This window comes from Prinia subflava, chromosome 14, assembly GCF_021018805.1.
Source record: "Prinia subflava isolate CZ2003 ecotype Zambia chromosome 14, Cam_Psub_1.2, whole genome shotgun sequence".
Taxonomy (NCBI): domain Eukaryota; kingdom Metazoa; phylum Chordata; class Aves; order Passeriformes; family Cisticolidae; genus Prinia; species Prinia subflava.
Window position 1 is genome coordinate 999996 of NC_086260.1, and position 19347 is coordinate 1019342.

General features: G+C 51.0%; 1 long non-coding RNA gene across 3 annotated transcripts in view; it reads right to left on the minus strand.

Annotated features, from left to right (window-relative positions):
• Positions 1 to 12847: 12847 nt before the first annotated feature.
• The window catches only part of LOC134558184 (uncharacterized), a 35994-nt gene continuing 29494 nt past the window's right edge, over positions 12848 to 19347 (minus strand). For all 3 annotated transcript variants that reach the window (XR_010082302.1, XR_010082301.1, XR_010082303.1), the window contains 2 exons: positions 18881 to 18939; positions 12848 to 18035 (listed from right to left, as the gene is read on the minus strand). This is a non-coding gene — a long non-coding RNA (uncharacterized LOC134558184). The remainder of the gene's footprint in view (positions 18036 to 18880; positions 18940 to 19347) is intronic.

Here is a 19347-nt window from a genome sequence, read left to right on the forward strand (position 1 = left end):
CACCTCCTATGATGCTAGTTATTGCTAATTTTTCCTGAGCCATTTCTGGGAGGTTGCTGGCAGCCCCAGAGTGTGATGCAGCCCGGTGGGGCTGAGCCCAGCTGGCCCCAGGCAGAATTCACCATCCAGGGCTGGATCCCAGCTGGCCCCAGGCAGAATTGTGTCAGTGCAGCTGGGGCTGCCCTGGGGCTCAGCCCTGCCTGCCCCAGCCCCAGAACCCTGGGCAGCTCCAAGGGCACGCTGCCCTCCTCGTCCTGCTGTGCTCAGTCCCAGGGGGACAGGACCCAACCCATCCTCAGCATCCCCACCCAGGCAGGACCCTCATCCTGGGGGACAGGACCCACCCCATCCTCAGCATCCCCACCCAGGCAGGACCCTCATCCTGGGGGACAGGATCCACCTCCATCCCCCCATCCCCACCCAGGCAGGACCCTCATCCTGGCAGGGGCTCTCTCCTGACGTCCCAGCCCAGCCGTGGAAGAAGCCCCGTGGCCAGTGCAGCTCCTCCCTTTGGATCAGTGCAAGGAAAGCACAGAGTGCCCCTGTTTGTGTATTTTACTTTACAGACACCTCAATGTTGTAAAAAATCATCCAAAAAAAAACCCCCAACCAACCCTATAAATCACTGAATACCATTAAAACCAATATATAAGAATTTAAAGAGGGTTTTCATGTGATAAATGTATCTAAAGAGCTCCTGTATCTAGAAAAACACATGACAAATATAAATATTACATAGCAACTGTTTAGACAGTCAGACAGAAAAATGCCTTTTCAGAATAGCACTGCCTGTCAATCTAAATGTCACATTTTTCAATCAAATTAAATCACACCTCTGAATATTATAACACTAATTTTCCAAACTTCCCACAGCACAGTGGTTCCAAGCCATCCCTCCCGTTCCTGCTCTCCTCTTGCTCCTGTCAATTTTGCCTGCCTGCATATTTGATGTGTATTTATAATTAAAAAGCAGCCTTTGCTGCCCCGTTAGCCCAAGAAGGTTCTGTACATCATCTGCTAGGGGATGTAATGGATAAATAATGGGATGTATTCCTTCACCTGGGGAAGCTGCTCCCACACCACGCAGAGGGAATCAGAACAAGGCACCTGAATGTCAAGGAGGGGAACAAGAAGAACCCAAAATCCCCTGCTCCTGCACGGGGCTGTCATTACCATCCTGAATAATCCATCTCCCCCCAAATTCCTGCGGAGAATGAAAAGGAAGAAGCGTTCTCGGCAAGCAGGTGTTTTTCCCATTGCTACCAAATAATTTAGGGCAGAATGTAATATTTTGACAGCGTGGCTATGTGGGAGTGTGAGCGGCTGTCAGGCAGGAATTCCCCTCCCAGACAAAGCTGTGTGAGAGGAACAATCTGGAACGACATCAAAGGCTCCCCGAGCCGGGGGCTGGGGCTGAGAGGTGACACACAGCATCACATCCACAGCCCCTGCTGCTCTGCTTTACAAACGGGGGGAATTCCTGCTCCTGTGCTCCCCTGCACAGAACCAGCCCGTGGAAGGAGCTGCGAGCTGACAGGGTTTGGTTAACAGGACACGGGGAGGTCGATCTGGATTCCTCTTGCCAGTGGAGGCTGCACACGTTCTGAGGGATGGTGTGACCCCACTGAAATCCTCAGCCCTTCTCTCACAACTCGGTGCTGCAGCCAGGCATCAACTCTGAATTTCAGATCCTAAGTGCAAAGCAAGGTCAGGCCTGCCCAGGCAATAAATATCTTTGAAAAGGTGAGTGAGAGGTTAATAGGGAACCTTGGGCTCAGCTTTGGTGGGAATCATTCCCCAGCTCCAGGGGAGCACGGCACAAAGGGCACTGGGGTTTCCAGAGCTGGGTTTTACTGTCCTTGTGCTGGAGGCACTAAAACGTCACACACAGGGCTCACATCTGGTGTGCCCTGGGCAGGGCATTCCCTTCCCACACCCCTCCCTCCTGCCAGGGGATGAGGGCAGCAATCCTCGGGGGCAGCTCAGCTTTGTGCCCTGCTGGGTGCCCGGGCAGAGCAGGAGCTCTGCCGTCACCTTTGGGCAGTGACCGTGCCCAGCCCAGGCTGCTGCCGTGGACCCCGACCTTCTCCTGCTGGATCCTGACCTTCTCCTGCTGGATCCCCACCTTCTCCTGCTGGATCCCCACCTTCTCCTGCTGGACCCCGACCTTCTCCTGCTGGATCCTGACCTTCTCCTGCTGGATCCCCACCTTCTCCTGCTGGATCCTGACCTTCTCCTGCTGGACCCTGACCTTCTCCTGCTGGACCCCCACCTTCTCCTGCTGGACCCTGACCTTCTCCTGCTGGATCCTGATCTTCTCCTGCTGGATCCCCACCTTCTCCTGCTGGACCCCGACCTTCTCCTGCTGAATCCCCACCTTCTCCTGCTGGATCCCCACCTTCTCCTGCTGGATCCCCACCTTCTCCTGCTGGATCCCGACCTTCTCCTGCTGGACCCCGACCTTCTCCTGCTGGATCCCCACCTTCTCCTGCTGGATCCCCACCTTCTCCTGCTGGATCCCCACCTTCTCCTGCTGGATCCCCACCTTCTCCTGCTGGATCCCGACCTTCTCCTGCTGGACCCCCACCTTCTCCTGCTGGATCCCCACCTTCTCCTGCTGGATCCCCACCTTCTCCTGCTGGATCCTGACCTTCTCCTGCTGGACCCCGACCTTCTCCTGCTGGATCCCGACCTTCTCCTGCTGGATCCTGACCTTCTGCTGGATCCCCACCTTCTCCTGCTGGATCCTGACCTTCTCCTGCTGGACCCCGACCTTCTCCTGCTGGATCCCCACCTTCTGCTGGATCCTGACCTTCTCCTGCTGGACCCCGACCTTCTCCTGCTGGATCCCCACCTTCTCCTGCTGGATCCCGACCTTCTCCTGCCCCCATGCCCAGATTGTCCCCTCCTGTCCCCTCAGGGTGCACTGGGAGCAGCCTGGGCTCTCCTGGGGCTGGGACCTCCTCCTCCTCCTCTTCCTCCTCCTCCTCCTCCCAGGAGCTGCCTGAGGACCCATGGCCTGATTTAACCTGTACTAATTCCCTCCGTGCTGGCAATAAATCCTGGGAGTTGCTGGAGAGCACATTCCCGTGGGGAGGGAAAAGGAGCATTTCCATCTGGGCTCAGCCAGAGCTGCCTGGGCTCTTTCCCTCAGGAGAATCTGCCTGCAGATTTAAATAGAAAATAACCCAAATTTAAATCCCAGCATTCCTCTGATTCTCTGCTTTCTTTCTGCCTCTCCGCCCCCTTTCACAATCACATTTAAACCCTGCAACCCAAAAGAGCTCTCTCCAGCTCCATGTAAATTCACATTCCTGGGAGTTTTTCTTCCAGTTTGTGGCAGTGTGATTTGCTGCACAACATCCAAAGCTCCACCGTGTCACTTAATCCTTTTCTATTTCAGTAAAAGCACAAATCACAACTGGGATTTGGTGGGTTAGAAAAGGACAAATCAAAACTAAAGGCAACATTTCTTTGCCTATTGGAGAGGAAAGGGAGGAAAACAGTTCACCTGTGATCAAACCTGCTTTAATCAGCAATTATTCATTAGAAGAACCTTCACTGTAACAGAGATAAATATGTTAAAACTTCTTCAAAATGTGACAGGCTTTTCTGTTCATTTATCATTTTTGTATGAGAATTGATTGTCTTTACATTACACAGCCCCATCTGTTCAAGCACAGAGTCACCATTAAATAAAACCCAGTGCTCAGGAATTCGGTGTTAATGGCAATATTATGAGTGCAGGAGAGCTGTGCCTGCAGTCCCAGCTCTCCATGCTTTCCTCAGAGGACTGGTGCATTTCCTCTGCATCCAGATTTTGCTTTAAATAAAATAAATGTGGTATTTACCTACTGACAAAGGCAAGGGAAGGAATTGTTCCTGCCACCAGCCTGGCTGCTAAAAATAAAGGCAGAGAGTTCTAATCTCAAGAGGCAGTTAAAAGAAACAAGGAAATTCTTCTGCATAACACAACAGCTTTTCCTTTCCCTTTCCAAGTCCTCTCCACACAGACACTTTCTTTTCCTGGATTTTTGCAGTAGGAGGGAAAAACCCCGTTTAAATTTCCCTGCCATAGCAGAGATTGCAGCAATAACCCCGGACCCAGCAAAGCAAAACAAACTAAAGGAAAATCTCTGGATTTCAAGGAGTTAGCCCAAAATAAAACCAGGAGGCATCTGAGGTGGAGGGTGCTGCATAGCAACGGTGGGAGAGGAGCAGCACTGCCAGAGCCAAGGCTGCTTTCCTGGGAAAAACCCAAATCAGCTCACCTGGCCTGGGCAGCAATTAAAACATGGGATCTGCATCTCCACAGGAAAATGTCATCATCCCCAGAAACTCCAGCCCCAGCACTGGGAAAAAAAATCCTTTCAGTAATTTATAAAATTAGAGGAGCAGAGATGAGGCTTAAAGGAGTAAAGTGAAGAAAGAAGACACAAACCCAGCGTCATGGCAGTAAGGGAAAAATATCCATTGTGAGGAGCAGGAAAACATGGGATAAAAATCCAATTATGGACCCACTAAAGGCAGATTCCAGTTACATGGATTTAAACTCAGCAGTTAGCTTGGGAAGAATCCAAACAAGCCAAAACTTTCCCTTCCAACCCAAACCATGGGATGGCTCTATGATCTGTGGGGAGGTTGTGTCCTGACCTTCTCCTGGCCTGGAGCTGGGGCAGGCACCAGACCCTGAGCTCAGGGCAGGGAAGGGAGGGAAATGCTCGGCTGTGAGATAACGTGAAATCCTCTGCAACCCTCTCCCTGCAGCCCACTGTCCCTCTGAGCACTCCCCAGGGCAAACACAGCTCTGCTCTAGAGCAAACAGGCACTGCAAGCCTGCCTGAGCTCATTCTGCTCATTCCTGCGGGTGCTGGCCCAAAGCAGCTCCACTGCCCTGTGTCCTGCAGGGAACAGCCCATTCCCAGCCCCTGGAATAGCCCCAGGACAGCCCAAATCCCCAGCACAGCCCAAATCCTCAGCACCCTGTTCTCCTGGAGGGAATTCCCCATTCCCAGCCTCTGGAACGGCCCCAGGACAGCTCAAATCCCCAGGACAGCTCAAATCCTCAGCACCCTGTGTCCTGCAGGGAACAGCCCATTCCCAGCCCCTGGAATAGCCCCAGGACAGCTCAAATCCCCAGGACAGCTCAAATCCTCAGCACCCTGTTCTCCTGGAGGGAATTCCCATTCCCAGCCTCTGGAATGGCCCCAGGACAGCCCAAATCCCCAGGACAGCCCAAATCCCCAGAGCCCTGTGTCCTGCAGGGAACAGCCCATTCCCATCCCCTGGAATAGCCCCAGGGCAGCCCAAATCCCCAGGACAGCTCAAATCCCCAGGACAGCTCAAATCCTCAGCACCCTGTTCTCCTGGAGGGATTTCCCCATTCCCAGCCCCTGGAATGGCCCCAGCACAGCCCAGGCAGGAGCTGCTGCTGGAACCAGAGGGGCTGTGCTGTCTGCAGGCTGGGAGAGGAGCCGGGGTCCAAACCCATCCCTGCAGAATTCCCAGCCCAATTCCCAGTTCCCTGGCCATCCACGCTGACCCTGCCAGCCCCTCCTCAGGCAGAGGTGCAGCAGGAGTGGCCCTGCAGGTTAAGCAGCACTGCCCCAGGGTGACAATTCCATTTCCATTTCTGTTCCAGCTCCACTTCCCAGCGCCCTGGGGGGACCGAGGGCCCTCCAGAAAGTTCCCATTGATCCGGCTGGGCTGGGGGGAATCACGAAGCCTGTGAGCCCTGGTACTGTGCCAGGAGAAAAGTGGTGCCTGCAGCGACTCCTGTGAAGGATCCAGCATTGCCTGGGACAGGGAATTAAGCACAGCTCCCAGCAAATTCCCTGCAGACAGCCAGCACTGTCCCGGCCCATTAGGCACGGAAAACATCGGAGCAAGCTTTACACTTGGTGTCCTTCTCCCAGTCATCAGCTCAGCTTTTTCTGCTCTTTCTCCGCTTATAAAAGATAAAATCACTTCTAAAAGATAAAATCAAGAGAGTCAGGATCCAAAGGAGACTTAATGTGGGTGAAAACAACAATAAAGGCTCCTGCTCCCTCCCGGCAGAGCTGCCCGGCGCTGCTCCGGCTCCTCGGGCCACGCGTGCCACAGCAGCTCCCAAAGATTCGGGAAAAGGTGATGAGTCAGTTCCTCTATCTTGATCAGATTCAGCTGGAACTGCAGCAGCAGCAAAATGCACTTTTATCTCCAGGAGGGGGAGAGAAATAGAGGGCACGGATTAGACACAAAGGACGGAACCAGCGCATCCCCAAACCCGAGATTCTCATTAAGGCACGAGCAGAGAGAACCAGTGACAAATGTGCTCTGCTGCGAGGCAGATAATGGCAAAGGTAAAGAAAATGCACATTATGCACAGGACATCACAATTCTCTGCAGCACAAAGTTTGCAGTGTTTCAGCTGAAAAAGGAGACAATTGCTGATGGGAGGCTGGGCGCTGCCCCAGCCCGCCAGCAGCTGATGGTGAGCACGCTCCTGACTTCCCGCTGGATGAAATACAATGGGAACAGAGGAGAAAAGTGGATTAGACCGTGAAATATAAGTATGACACTATTAAAGAATATTATGATACTTCACAGTGTAGAAAGAATAAAGAGTGGGATCACTGGGCTGTGAAAGTTCCTCTTCCCTCAGATAAATCCCGAGCGCGGCGTTACCTGACAGAGGCAGAGGGAAGCTCTTGCTTCAATAGTTTTTCTAATTTGTTCAATTCCTATAAATGCACCGGGAAGCTGAACAGCTCGAACTGGAATGTCTGGAGGCAGAGGGGACCCTCAGAGGGGTCAAACCTGCTGGGGGTGGTGACAGAGCCAGGCTGGGCTTCACCACCCAGGGACCCATGGGTGTCCCCCCTGCACCCACCCGTGGGAGCTGGGAGCACCCAGAGTTTGGGGTGGAAAGAGAGGGAGAGGCCGTGGAGTATCCAACAAACACCCACAGCCTGGGCAAGAGCCCGAGCTCTTCCCACAGAGTGGGAAATGGGCACCACAAAAAGCAGAAACAGCAACGCCCCACCTGCAGCAGAAGCTGTGGGAACCCCACAGACCTCCCAAAACACCCCTGGCTGAGAGGAACCCCAGTGGCAGCAGGGTGTGAGGGGGTTTGGGGCTGGGAGTCACCCTGAATCAGCCAGCCACACACCAAATGTCCTGCTTTGGCCTGCAGCGTTTGACAAGGACTCCGTCTGATCCTGAGGGATTTTTTCCCCCTCTGTTCATCTCCCCTGTTTTAAAGGCACCTCGGAAAATGCTTTCTGAGAAGTTACAAGTATTTGTTTTATCCACAGAGTGTTTCACCCTGTGAAAGGAATGCAGAGCTGCCAAACCCCACTGCTGGATGCTGGTGATGCTGGGACCCTTCACCACGCAGCACCTGCTGCACAACAGCGGGGAAAATCACTTTTTAAAAAATCCTTGTTTATATAAAAACCACCTTAAAGGCAGCCCCACAAATGCTCCTACAGCTGCCAGGGTGGAGTTCAATTCCCTTCAGAGGGCAAGAAGGAAAATGTCCTTGGGAAATAAGCAAGGCCATGTATTAAAATGGAAATTTAGATTATAAACCTTACGGAAATAGATAAAAAGTTAAAACATATATATTATATATAATGTTATATCCACTTCCCTGAAAAAAATGCCAATATATAGAAATAAATAAAGTATTTCACTTTCTAACAGCTTTTAAAAAGTATTTGAAGTTCCCAGTTAAAACAAAACAAATTCTTAGCAGGCAGCAAAGGATTGGAATAGTTCAGACTGAAGGGATCTAAACAAGATAAATAGGAGGCAGAAGGGAATGACACAGCAGCTCATTAGGAATGGTTCACAGAACAATCTTATCAGTGAAAACATTTTCCCCCTTCGTTTTAAGAAAGCATTCATTTAATAGAAAAATTAATTCTGAGCCTTGACTAAATGGAGCCTGGAGCCTTTCAGCAAGGATGGCAGGAACTTGTTGGGGGTTTGATTTCCAATTTATGCCCCAGACAAATAACAGAAGTTTGATTCAAGTTAAAAATCCATTCTTTAATTATTTCCCTGGTGGGAGCTGCAGGTACCTGCTGCACCCTGCTGCTGCCGTGGGGAACAGGGAAACTGGGGAGCATCCCAGGGAAAATGGGGAGCTGGGAATTACAGCTTTAATTGCATTGTGACATTTCCTACCACAAAGGCACTGGTGGAACTCCAGAGCTGGCTCTGAGCAGGCTGAGTTGGGCTCGGAGCTCCTGGTGGGTCCCCTCCATTCAAATCCTGTGAAAGGCCTTGATTGGTTTTGTTTGCCCTGAATAAAACCTGGGATTTTGCACTCTGTCATTTTTGGACACTGAAGCATTTATTTTTTTAACAATCCACCATCTAATTTTTACTCTTTTTTTGGAACTGAAATACTTGCACCCACTTGAAATTGAAAACTCCAACATTTCATTTTCCTTTTTAAGCAGGGGCTTTGGCAGGGGCGATGGCAGAGATTCCGAGGCCTTGGAGCTGGGCTCCCATTTAGATAAGCTGCCCGTGGCCAGAGAGGTTATTTACCTTATCCCCACCATCTCTGGGCCTCAGCTCTGCAGCTGGGGCTGGGACAGCTTCTCAGGAACATCAGCAAGTCTAAATCTCTGCAGGCAGGGCAGGGGGAGCAGGCAGGAATTATCTGCCATGTCAGACCCTTCAAACACGCAGTAATTCCAGAGCCATTAGGTCCCTGCAGGGCATTCATCAGAGCAGATACTGCAGCAGTCCTTGTCTCCCTCTCCCACAAAACCCGGGAGGAAAGCAGAGCAGGCTGCTCGAAGCCCAAGGAATAACAAATTCAGAATTAAATATATTCTTCTTTTTAATCCTAAGCTGCTTGAACAATAACATTTCCCCATCCTCCTTCCTCCAGTGAGAGCTGCTAGGGATCCAGACACAGCAGCATTTAATCCAGAATTCATGACATTGATAGGAACGGGTGAAGTGGCTCCATCACTGCCCTTCCAGACAACCCAGAGGAGCCAGAACCTCCACCAGCATTAAAACAAGGAATGATCCATTTATTGCACTAATTCTCCATTTAGGACTCACTTCAGGAGCCCCCCCAGCCCTCAAACCTGAGCCTGCATTGAGGGAAATGCTTCACGTGATAATGGACTTCAAAATTATCCCTTTCTTGTGAACAACGAAAATTAACTTCTAAACGAGGAACATTTCTAATTCCTGTGGGGACACTGAGGAACAAAGCATTTCTGGCTGTCCCCTGCAGGCAGAGGGGGAGTGCTGGCACTGCCCACTGCAGCTCAGGAGCTCCAAATTCACTGCATGTCCCACAGGCTTTCAGTCTGATGGGTTTGGGTCTCTGAGCCCAGACATTTCCCAAAATAATTCCAAATGTGTGCAAAGGGTGAGTGACACCCTCGCTGCAGCCAGACCAGCCCCTCCTGTCACACCAGCCCCAACAGGGAGCAGCTGCAAATCCTCCATCCTCTCTGCAGCAAAGCAGGAAAGGAAAAGGCACAAAGGAGGTGCCCAAAAGCTCAACAACCTGCAGTTCTTGATGTTATAGAATCACAGAATCCCAGAATTGTTTGGGTTGGAAGGACCTTAAAGCCCATCCAGTGCCACACCCACGGGCAGGGGCAGCTTCACCGTCCCAGCCCTGCCCAGCCTGGCCTCGGGCACTGCCAGGGATGGAGGTGCTGGAAACTTCCACCGTTCCCTTTCTGCTGCAGCAATTCAGTTCTGCCTCTAAAACCTCTCTCTGCTTTGCAGCCCAAGCACAGAATGAACAAACCAGGCCAGGAAGAGCTCCCGGGAGGCTCCGGCAGTGCCAGCACTGCCCTGCAGCTCAGCACAGGGACGCTGCTGGACCTCAGCCACGGCTTGGCAAGCTGGCAGGAGCACAGGAACACCTGGAGTCCGTCCATCCATCCATCCATCCATCCATCCATCCATCCATCCATCCATCCATCCATCCATCCATCCCTCCATCCATCCCTCCATCCATCCCTCCATCCATCCCTCCATCCATCCATCCATCCATCCATCCATCCCTCCATCCATCCCTCCATCCATCCCTCCATCCATCCATCCATCCCTCCATCCATCCATCCCTCCATCCATCCATCCATCCATCCCTCCATCCATCCATCCATCCCTCCATCCATCCATCCCTCCATCCATCCATCCCTCCATCCATCCCTCCATCCCTCCATCCATCCATCCATCCCTCCATCCCTCCATCCATCCATCCATCCCTCCATGCATCCATCCATCCATCCATCCATCCCTCCATCCATCCATCCATCCCTCCATGCATCCATCCATCCATCCATCCATCCATCCATCCATCCATCCATCCATCCATCCCTCCACCCATCCCTCCACCCATCCCTCCATCCATCCATCCATCCATCCATCCATCCATCCATCCATCCATCCATCCATCCATCCATCCATCCATCCATCCATCCATCCATCCATCCCTCCATCCCAGCTGGCAGCAGCCAGGGGAGCGTTAAACACCAGCCCTGGGCAGTAATGCAGGGCTGGATTTCAGCAGGGCTGGGCTTGGCAGGGGCAGTGAGGATTTCACCGTGGAAATCCGGGCTGGGGGAGTGCTCAGAGCAGCGCCCACAGCAGCCAGAGCTCCCCAGTGCAGCACCAGTTTGAGCTGACACCGCCTGGAGAAGAGCAAAGCCGCTCTAGAAGCTGGGTTGAAACAAGCTCAAATCTGTCCTGGGTGCGCTGCCAATTCCTCCTTGCATATTCCTGCTTTGTACAAAGGGAAATAAGAGCAAAATCTGGCCCCCAAATTGCCAACAGCTCTCTGAATGCTAATTTAGGCTTTTCAGATATCCAAGTACGTACAAAAGCACAGCTCAGGTTTGAAAAACAACCAGAATTGGCTTTAAAATGCTTGCACTCTCTTCTCTCCCTGTTCCCCAGGCAGAGCACAGCTCCTCCCCATGGCCAAGGCTGCATCCCAGAGGAAAACCTGGATTTTACCTGTGCTGGAGCCGGGGCTCACACCCGGGAGCTCCATCCTGGGGTTCTCCATCCAGAAGCTCCTCAGTGTCAGCAGAGGTTCCCTGGGGAGCAGTTCCTGGCTTCAGGAGGAGTTGGAACCGTCAGGGGTTTGACACCTCTTGGAGAAGGTTTCTCAGAGTTATTCCAGCGTGGCTAGCAGAGCCCAGACATCCACTGACATTCCCAGAGCTGCAGTGACCATGGAAAAACCAGTGGCCAGCAGGTCGGAAAGTTTCTTTTACAAACTTCTAATAGTTTTTATTATTATCATGCACAGGTCTTATCCCTTAGCACTTTATATCAGCAGTTATTTTAATTAAGCTTCCCAAAGTCATGATTTTCACTCAATTCAGTCGTTTCACTGAACCAGTGCCAGCTCATGTCTTTAAAAAATTGAAGAGCACCTCTTTGAGATTTGTACCCCAGGCAGAAGCTGTGCAGCTGCCTCAGGATTTTCAGCCCAGACACAAATATTCACACTGTGGCAACAAAAATACCCAGGAATTTTATTGTAGAGGATAGTAACCTGCGTGGCAATCAACCAGCAATTAATTCCTTTACAATACACTCACCTGGCCCTTGAGAATGGGCTGATTATTTATTTTGAGTTTGGAAGCAGCCCCCAGCCCCAGTTTCCCTGTGCTGGTGTTCCTGGGCACGAGGCCATTCCCTGCACTCCTGACAGAAATGGAGGTTCCCAGTTTTGGGCAGAGCCCCCCAGTGCCACAGGGCAGGGCCACAAAGGCAGTGCCAGTCCTGGGTGCCAGCCCAGTGCCACATTTCTGTCCCAGTGCCACATTCCTGTCCCAGCCATCCCAGTGCCACACTTCTGTCCCAGCCAGCCCAGTGTCACATTTCTGTCCCAGTGTCACATTTCTGTCCCAGCCAGCCCAGTGCCACATTTCTGTCCCAGCCAGCCCAGTGCCACACTTCTGTCCCAGTGTCACACTTCTGTCCCAGCCATCCCAGTGCCACACTTCTGTCCCAGTGTCACATTCCTGTCCCAGCCAGCCCAGTGTCACATTTCTGTCCCAGTGCCACATTTCTGTCCCAGCCAGCCCAGTGTCTGTCACACTTCTGTCCCAGCCATCCCAGTGCCACATTTCTGTCCCAGCCATCCCAGTGTCACATTTCTGTCCCAACCAGCCCAGTGTCACATTTCTGTCCCAGCCAGCCCAGTGTCTGTCACACTTCTGTCCCAGCCAGCCCAGTGTCACATTCCTGTCCCAGCCAGCCCAGTGCCACATTTCTGTCCCAGTGTCACATTTCTGTCCCAGTGTCACATTTCTGTCCCAGTGTCACACTTCTGTCCCAGCCATCCTGCCTGGCTCTCCCACCTCCCTTGGTGCTGCTGGCACAGGGCTGTTCTCCTTGGGAAGGAGGAACACTGACTGCAGCATTTAGAGAAATTTCAGGGCTCTGTCTGGAGGCTCTGAACACGTGCACGATGCACATTAACAAATATCTCATATTCTATCACCACAGCTTCCCTCTCCCTGTTTATTTTGCATTTCATTTTCTTCAGTGAATCAAATGGGGACAGAATATTCCATGTCTGGGAGGGAACAAATGTCCCATCAAGCAAAACAGACACTTCTGGATGAACTTGTGCTCTCCAGACTGGCTCCTCCACAGATAAATAAACCTCAGGGAAATTCAGGTTATCAAGTAATTCTCATGGATATGATAGACTAGAAATGGAAAATACGAAAGGAAAATTATCTCCAAGTATTTCAAAGTGACTATAGAAATAAACTGGCTCTTTAAAATAAGATACACAATGATATTTTAGTTAAATTCTGAACTTTATGTTTATTTATTAACAGCAAACATTTAAAGTTCCAAACCCTCACCTTGTATCCCTTTTTAAAATAACGTAGAACAGGATTTTTCAAAGAATTAACAAAAAATATTAGAGGGAAGCAGGAATTTGGGAAAGGTGCTCTCCCACAGGCTCACAGTTCCTTTCTGCAGCAGGTTTTCTCTCTGTAGCATCCTGTGATCAAAATAAGAACCCCAGTGGCACCTTCCAGACTGCAGAGAACTCATTACCCTGACAGATTGGCAGCATCCCATTATCAGGACTTATCAAATATCTGCATTTATACTGGAAAATAGGAAATTGCTGTTGAAAATCAGAGAGAAAACCACGATGGAAGGCATTTTACCCATGCAAAATTCAGGTTATATTGTAGCAGATGCCTTTATTTCCTTCCTTAGGAATGCAGACAAACAGCTCAGGTGCATCACACGAGGCGTGATGAAAGCCTGCCCATCAAAGGAGAAGGTTTTCCTGCCTTTCTGTGGAGCAGGGAGGGAATAAAGCACATTTTGTCTCACCTGACTGGGACTGGCTCCATGGGTTAATGGCTCTTGCTCTGAGCCAAGGGATTAAAGCTCCTCTGCTCTGCCAGCTCTAAACCCACGTTCAATACAGCAAATTTGTGATAGCCCTCGCTCCCTCTGGGACTCTCCAGTAAAAGCTCTCCCTTCCCTCATCCCTTCAGAATTCCTGGCTCTTTTATCCCATTTTCCCAGGTGTTTTCTGGCAGGGGCTGTATTTAACCCTTCCTGGGTGCTCCTGTGTGAATCCAGGGAAACAAAGCCATGAACTTGAGAAGCTTTTATGAGCCAGCAGAAACCCAGGGCTGACACCTCATTGTCATTCCCAAAGGGAATCTGAATTTTCCACAGCTTTCTTGGTCTCCAGATTCCAGGATACCACAGCCTCCAAATGCAGCAGTGATTTTGGGATGCTCTAAGGCAAACCCAGTTGATGACTGGTGCCTGAACTGGTGGTGCTGGTAAGCTCTCCTCCTCCTCCTCCTCTGCCTCCCTGGCTGTCCTGGGCATCCCGTGAGGGTCCTGAGGGATCGGTCACCATCCCCTGGGCACGGAGGGAGGGTCCCTGCCAGGGCAGGGTGGAACGGGATCAGCTTTGAGGTCCCTCCCCACCCAACCCAACCCATTCCAGCAGCGTTTGATTCCACAGATTGCAAACGTGGTGACAAAAATCAGCAATGAGCCTCTTCCAAAAATAACAGAGATGGAAGAACGGCCCAGCCTCCCCTGCTCCTTCCCTGCCCCTGCCCCCAGGACAGCAGCTCTGGTGTCAGTGCCAGAGGAGCAGGAGGATTCTCCCGACCTCGGAGCCCCATCCCAGCCCCGGGGCAGGCACAGGGGAGCTGTAAATCCTCTCTTCAGGCCACTTGGCAGAACTAATCTCCTTTAATCTGCTCTCTTTATGGCACCTCTCTGGGCTGACAAAACTGAGATTTATGGACTGTCAGCTAAGTCCACAAGGCCAATATCTTCCTCCAGGAGTTCCCTTCCTCCAGCAGCGTGCAGTGGCCAGGGAGGGGATTGAAAGGCAGAATTTCACTGGCTGCAGCCTCAGAGCTGCACACTGTTCCAGCAGCAGCAGCACTCTAAAGCAATAAAAACGTACATGTATTTGGCAAATTAATAAAGAATTAGGGCACGGCTTTGTCGGAGTGGTTTCCCTGCAAGGAAAGTGGAGCACGGCCTGGGAAAGCAGAGCTGGGAGCAGTGGGGAGCTGTTTGTGCACCCGTGACCCCGTGGCAGACCCGGGGACCTGCACACTCCGTTCTTTACCCAGCTCATTCCCCGGTGCCCTGGGCTCAGCAGCCTCCCCTGAGGCAGGGACAGGGACAGGGACACCATGCCAGGGCTCTGTGCCACTGCTCAGTCCCCAGCTCCCCCTGCACCGATTCCCTCCCCAGGGAGGAGCTGTGTGCTTTTCGTGCAGCAGCTACATTGAGAGGCTGAAAAGGGAAGAGGCCCTCGAAGAGTCAGAGGATAAAAATAATTACCTTTGATTCTGAAAATCAATATCCTTTTTTAACCAATCTGGCAAGACTGTGTCCAACTAATTAGTTAAGGAAAAAATTATTCCTATAAGATTAGTACTTAAATGTCTCCAATAAGATATTCATTGGCATAATATTGACGGGGCAATTGTGAAGTATTAACTGATTTAGCACAAACAGATCGAATAAATAACTATTCTGACTTGAAGGGGGTCAACAGGAGATGGAGAAAGACTTTTTACACAAGCATGGAGTGACAGGACAAAGGGGAACTGATTCACAGGGATGGGTGGGATATGGGGAAGGAATTCCTGGCTGTGAGGGTGGGCAGCCCTGGCACAGGGAGCCCAGAGCAGCTGTGGCTGCCCCTGGATCCCTGGCAGTGCCCAAGGCCAGGCTGGAGCAGCCTGGGACAGTGGGAGGTGTCCCTGCCATGGCAGGGCTGGCACTGAGTGGGGTTTAAGGTCCCTCCAACCCAAACCATTCCATGATTCTGTGACTTCACAGTCCAAAACTGAGTTACAGCCAGACCAAGTGATTGGCTGGGGGTCACACAGACCTTCTGCAGCAGAGGCAAAAGCAGCACCAGCATTTTCCAGACCAGTTCAGTCCTTATCCACCAGCTCATCCTTCCTCTCCCCATTCCCTGGGCCGTTCTTTCAGCACCCCAGGACAGAGGCTGGAATTTCAGTGCAGTTCCACACCGTGTTCAGCACCTCACCCCCACGGATTCCATTGCTAAAGCTGAGTAAAGCCATCCACATGCACAGGAGCAGCTGCAGAACTGCTCCCCGGGTGAGAAATATTTCAAAAGGCACCCCCTGCAAGGGGAGAGGCGTCTGCCCCCTCCTCCTCTCCTACATGTGTATTTTGCATCTGTAAACCATAAACATATGATAAAAGCTCTGCAAACCTCGGAGGAGCTCGCAGGCAAAACCGATCTGTTTTGCTCTGCCAGTCTGAAAATGGTTTTCTTGATGAAACTCATGAGTCTGCTGGAGACTGAGACACAGATGGATGAGCTGAGCATATGATAAACCTGCTGCATGAGTTTGTAGTTAATTGCCCATCATCTTTTTTGTCTCCCCATAAAACATTTCACGCCCACCTTGCACAGTAAAGGTAACCCGAGTGTCATGAGCCATTTGTCTCCTGAGCTTTCCCTCTGCACTCCCCGAGCTCTCGTGCTGAGAGAGCCGTGCAGACAAGACAAAGCTGCTGAACCCTTTTACAGATGAGGCACGCTGCATCTTTTATCAAATGATCTCCATTCTCTAATGAGAAGAAACACCTCCCAGAGTCATTTGTATGCTAATATCTTTATTTCTAAAACAATAAGCTGGCTGGGGCTCTCTCAGCACAGACACTGCAATTCCACCAGCCAAGGGTGGAGAGAGGCCAAGAAACCAAATCCCTTCCCCTGGGCACAGAGGGGACTTTGGGCTGAGCACAAGGAGGGGCAGAGGGGGCCAGGACAAGAATCATTCCCTGGGTGGGGCCCATCACTGCTGGGCTGTGCAGGGCCAGGAGCTGGACTTGGTGACCCTTGGGAGTCCCTTTCAACTCAGGGTGTTCACAGAATCTCACACTGGTCTGGGGTGGAAGGGACATTAAAGATCATTTGTGCCACCCTGCCATGGCAGGGACACCTCCCACTGTCCCAGGCTGCTCCAGCCCCAGTGTCCAACCTGGCCTTGGGCACTGCCAGGGATCCAGGGGCAGCCACAGCTGCTCTGGGCACCCTGTGCCAGGGCTGCCCACCCTCACAGGGAAGGATTTCATCCCAACCTTTAATCCAAACCTACCACTCTCAGCTTTCACATTCGTGGCCCTGATTTCCAGGGTTTAAATCTCCAGCACAGAGCTGTTCCCTGCCTGGAGCAGCAGAGAGCAGAGGAGCTGCCAGCACAGGGCTCCTTGCTCCTGAAAAGCTGCTGGGAACAAGGAGGACTCTGCTGAACACCTAATTTTGGAAATTGCTGAATAGCAGCAGAAACGGCTCAGGGAAGAGGAACAAACTCCTCCAAGCTCACCTGCAGCCTCTGCTGAGGCTTAACAACAACACAGATAACAGAAGTGGGACCTGCAGTTATTGTATTGGTCCTGTATTTATAATATTGATTCTGTTTTGTTACATTGGCAGCTCTCCAGAGGGAATCACACAAAGCCTTCACCTTGCTGATGAAGCTGGTGTTTTTCTGTCTGTGCATGCAGACACATCTGGTTGATTTTGGTTATGTGTTTATGGGTTTGTGTCCTTACATCTCTCTGTACATTCAAACCACATGTTTGCAGTGCCCATTTGAAATTTCACCTCTTGTCTTAGCCTGAAATGTAGTTCTACTCTGAAAATATAAAAGAATATTATAGAAAGGCAAAAATTATACTTACCTAAGACTATGACTGTTGTAAGCACTTGAGAAGTGATGGCAATGATTAAAACCACTCCTGTCCTGATATGAGGTCAAGAATTGAAATAATCTTGTTAGCAGGGAACTAGAGAGCCTCTCCCTCTCCCGGGTGTCTGTGGAAGTGCTTCAGAGATGCCCATTTTTCCCCATGGACCTGAGAAGAGCCATTCCACAGGCTCTGTTTTTCTTTCTGACTGCATTAAAACAAACACTCAAGGGAGGGAGTTTTTCCCCATCTCTTTCAAAAGGCTGCCACCATATGGGGGATTGGTTTTAATACAAGGCTCAGTCTGGGGTTTTGCAGTAGAGCCTGCTGGAGCCTCAGCTCAGCCTCGGGAAGAAGAACAGCTCTGGGAATGGTGCCACAGAAACAGCTCCGGCCCACAAAGGCCTGGGATTACCTTCCCCTTTAAAATCTGCTCAACTCCTCATGGTTTCCATTCGTGTTTCATCCATTGGTGTCACACAGAGCTGTGTGGATGTGGAGCTGCAGCATTCCCGTTCTGCTCCAGGTGAAGGATCCTTGTCACTGACTCTGTCCCCTGTCCTTGTCCCCTGCTCATGGAAGGATCCCTGCCCATGATGGATCCAGACCATCTTTAGGGTCTCCTCCAGCCCCAGCCAGTGAGCCCCTCAGTTATCCTCTGGAGAATTGAGCTCAACAGGAGTGGGAAGGGACCCTGGATCCCGAGGAAGGCATTCCCACTCGTGGGCAGCAGTGGTGAGCAGGGAAAGCTCTCACTCTGAGAATAACCATGATCCAAGGCAAAGCACATTGTCTTTCTGTGGGAATTAAAGATTAAGATAAAGGAAATGAGAGCAGGTGAAATGAGGAAAGCACAAAGCCCTTTGGTACATTGAATTTCTCCACCAGATCTGCCACTATTCCACTCTGGAGCACATCATGAAGAGCTAACCCCAAAACAGGACTTGAATTTGATAAATAAAATAAATCCCTGTCTCTCAGTGGAACAGATTAAGCCAGAGGTTCTTCCTATCAAGCTATAAATGTCATGTGAAGATCAAGTTCCCATCTCACATAAGTGTTTGTTCAACAAAGCACGGCAGGGCCTTCCCAGGGAGCTTAAACACAGCAGAACCTGCAAATAACCCTGCTCTCAATTGAATTCTTCTTGCAGACAGGGCAGGGCCACAGCCCTTCCCTTGTCCAGACAAGCACAGGGCCCTGCTGAAGCGCAGAGCTGAGGGGTCATTCCCAGCCCTGTCTGCAGATTCCCTGTGTCTGGGCAGGACTGGAAGGGAGGTTTGGAAATTGGATGGAAAAGCATTCCCTGTGCACCGTGATTGATCTCTGCTGATCCCCACAGCTGAGGAATGGCCCTGCCCTCCCTCAGCTCCTTCTCCCTTCCTGCCACACACCCCTGGATGGTTCTGTCCACAGCAGAAACCTGCCTGGCCCTCTCCAATGCCAGGGGGCATCACTGGGATTTTTATTTTATTCCTGTAGTGCCACTGGCTTTTACCAACAATGATATCCCAGCCTGAGCTTTTATTTCCCTCCTAAATCCAAAGTTTCCTTTCCTAGCAGATGTGGAGCTTGTGTGCAGTCCTACTCTGGAATAGAAGACAATAAAATTAATAAATTCAATGTATTCAGCTCATTTTACCTGGATCTGGCTCTGCCCTTAAAGCCTGGTGCTGTTGGAACACTCTGCTGGTGCCTCCACTGCAGTCAGGGAGTAAAAGAGGAGGGAAAAACAAGGAAAAGAGTTATATATATATATATATATATTTATTTATATATATGTATAGTGCCAGCCCAAGGAATGACTGAGTGTGCACAGCTCCTGAGCTCCAGCAGCTCAGACACAGAGCTGTGAAACCCTTGGGCTGCACAAACTCGTGGCTTTTCCTCACACACAAACAAGGATTTTACCACAGAGCGGCTCCTGATGCCAAGGAAACCGGCAGGATAAGGAGCGAGAGGAGAAGTTATTACATTTAAAATGTTATCATTAGCAACAAGAGGTTTAAAAAAACCATCATGAACTCTTGCCTGCCCCGTTCCCTGCCCACTGCCATCAGAACCAGCAGATATTCTGATGGTCCTGGTGCCTGTGGAGCATAAATGAGG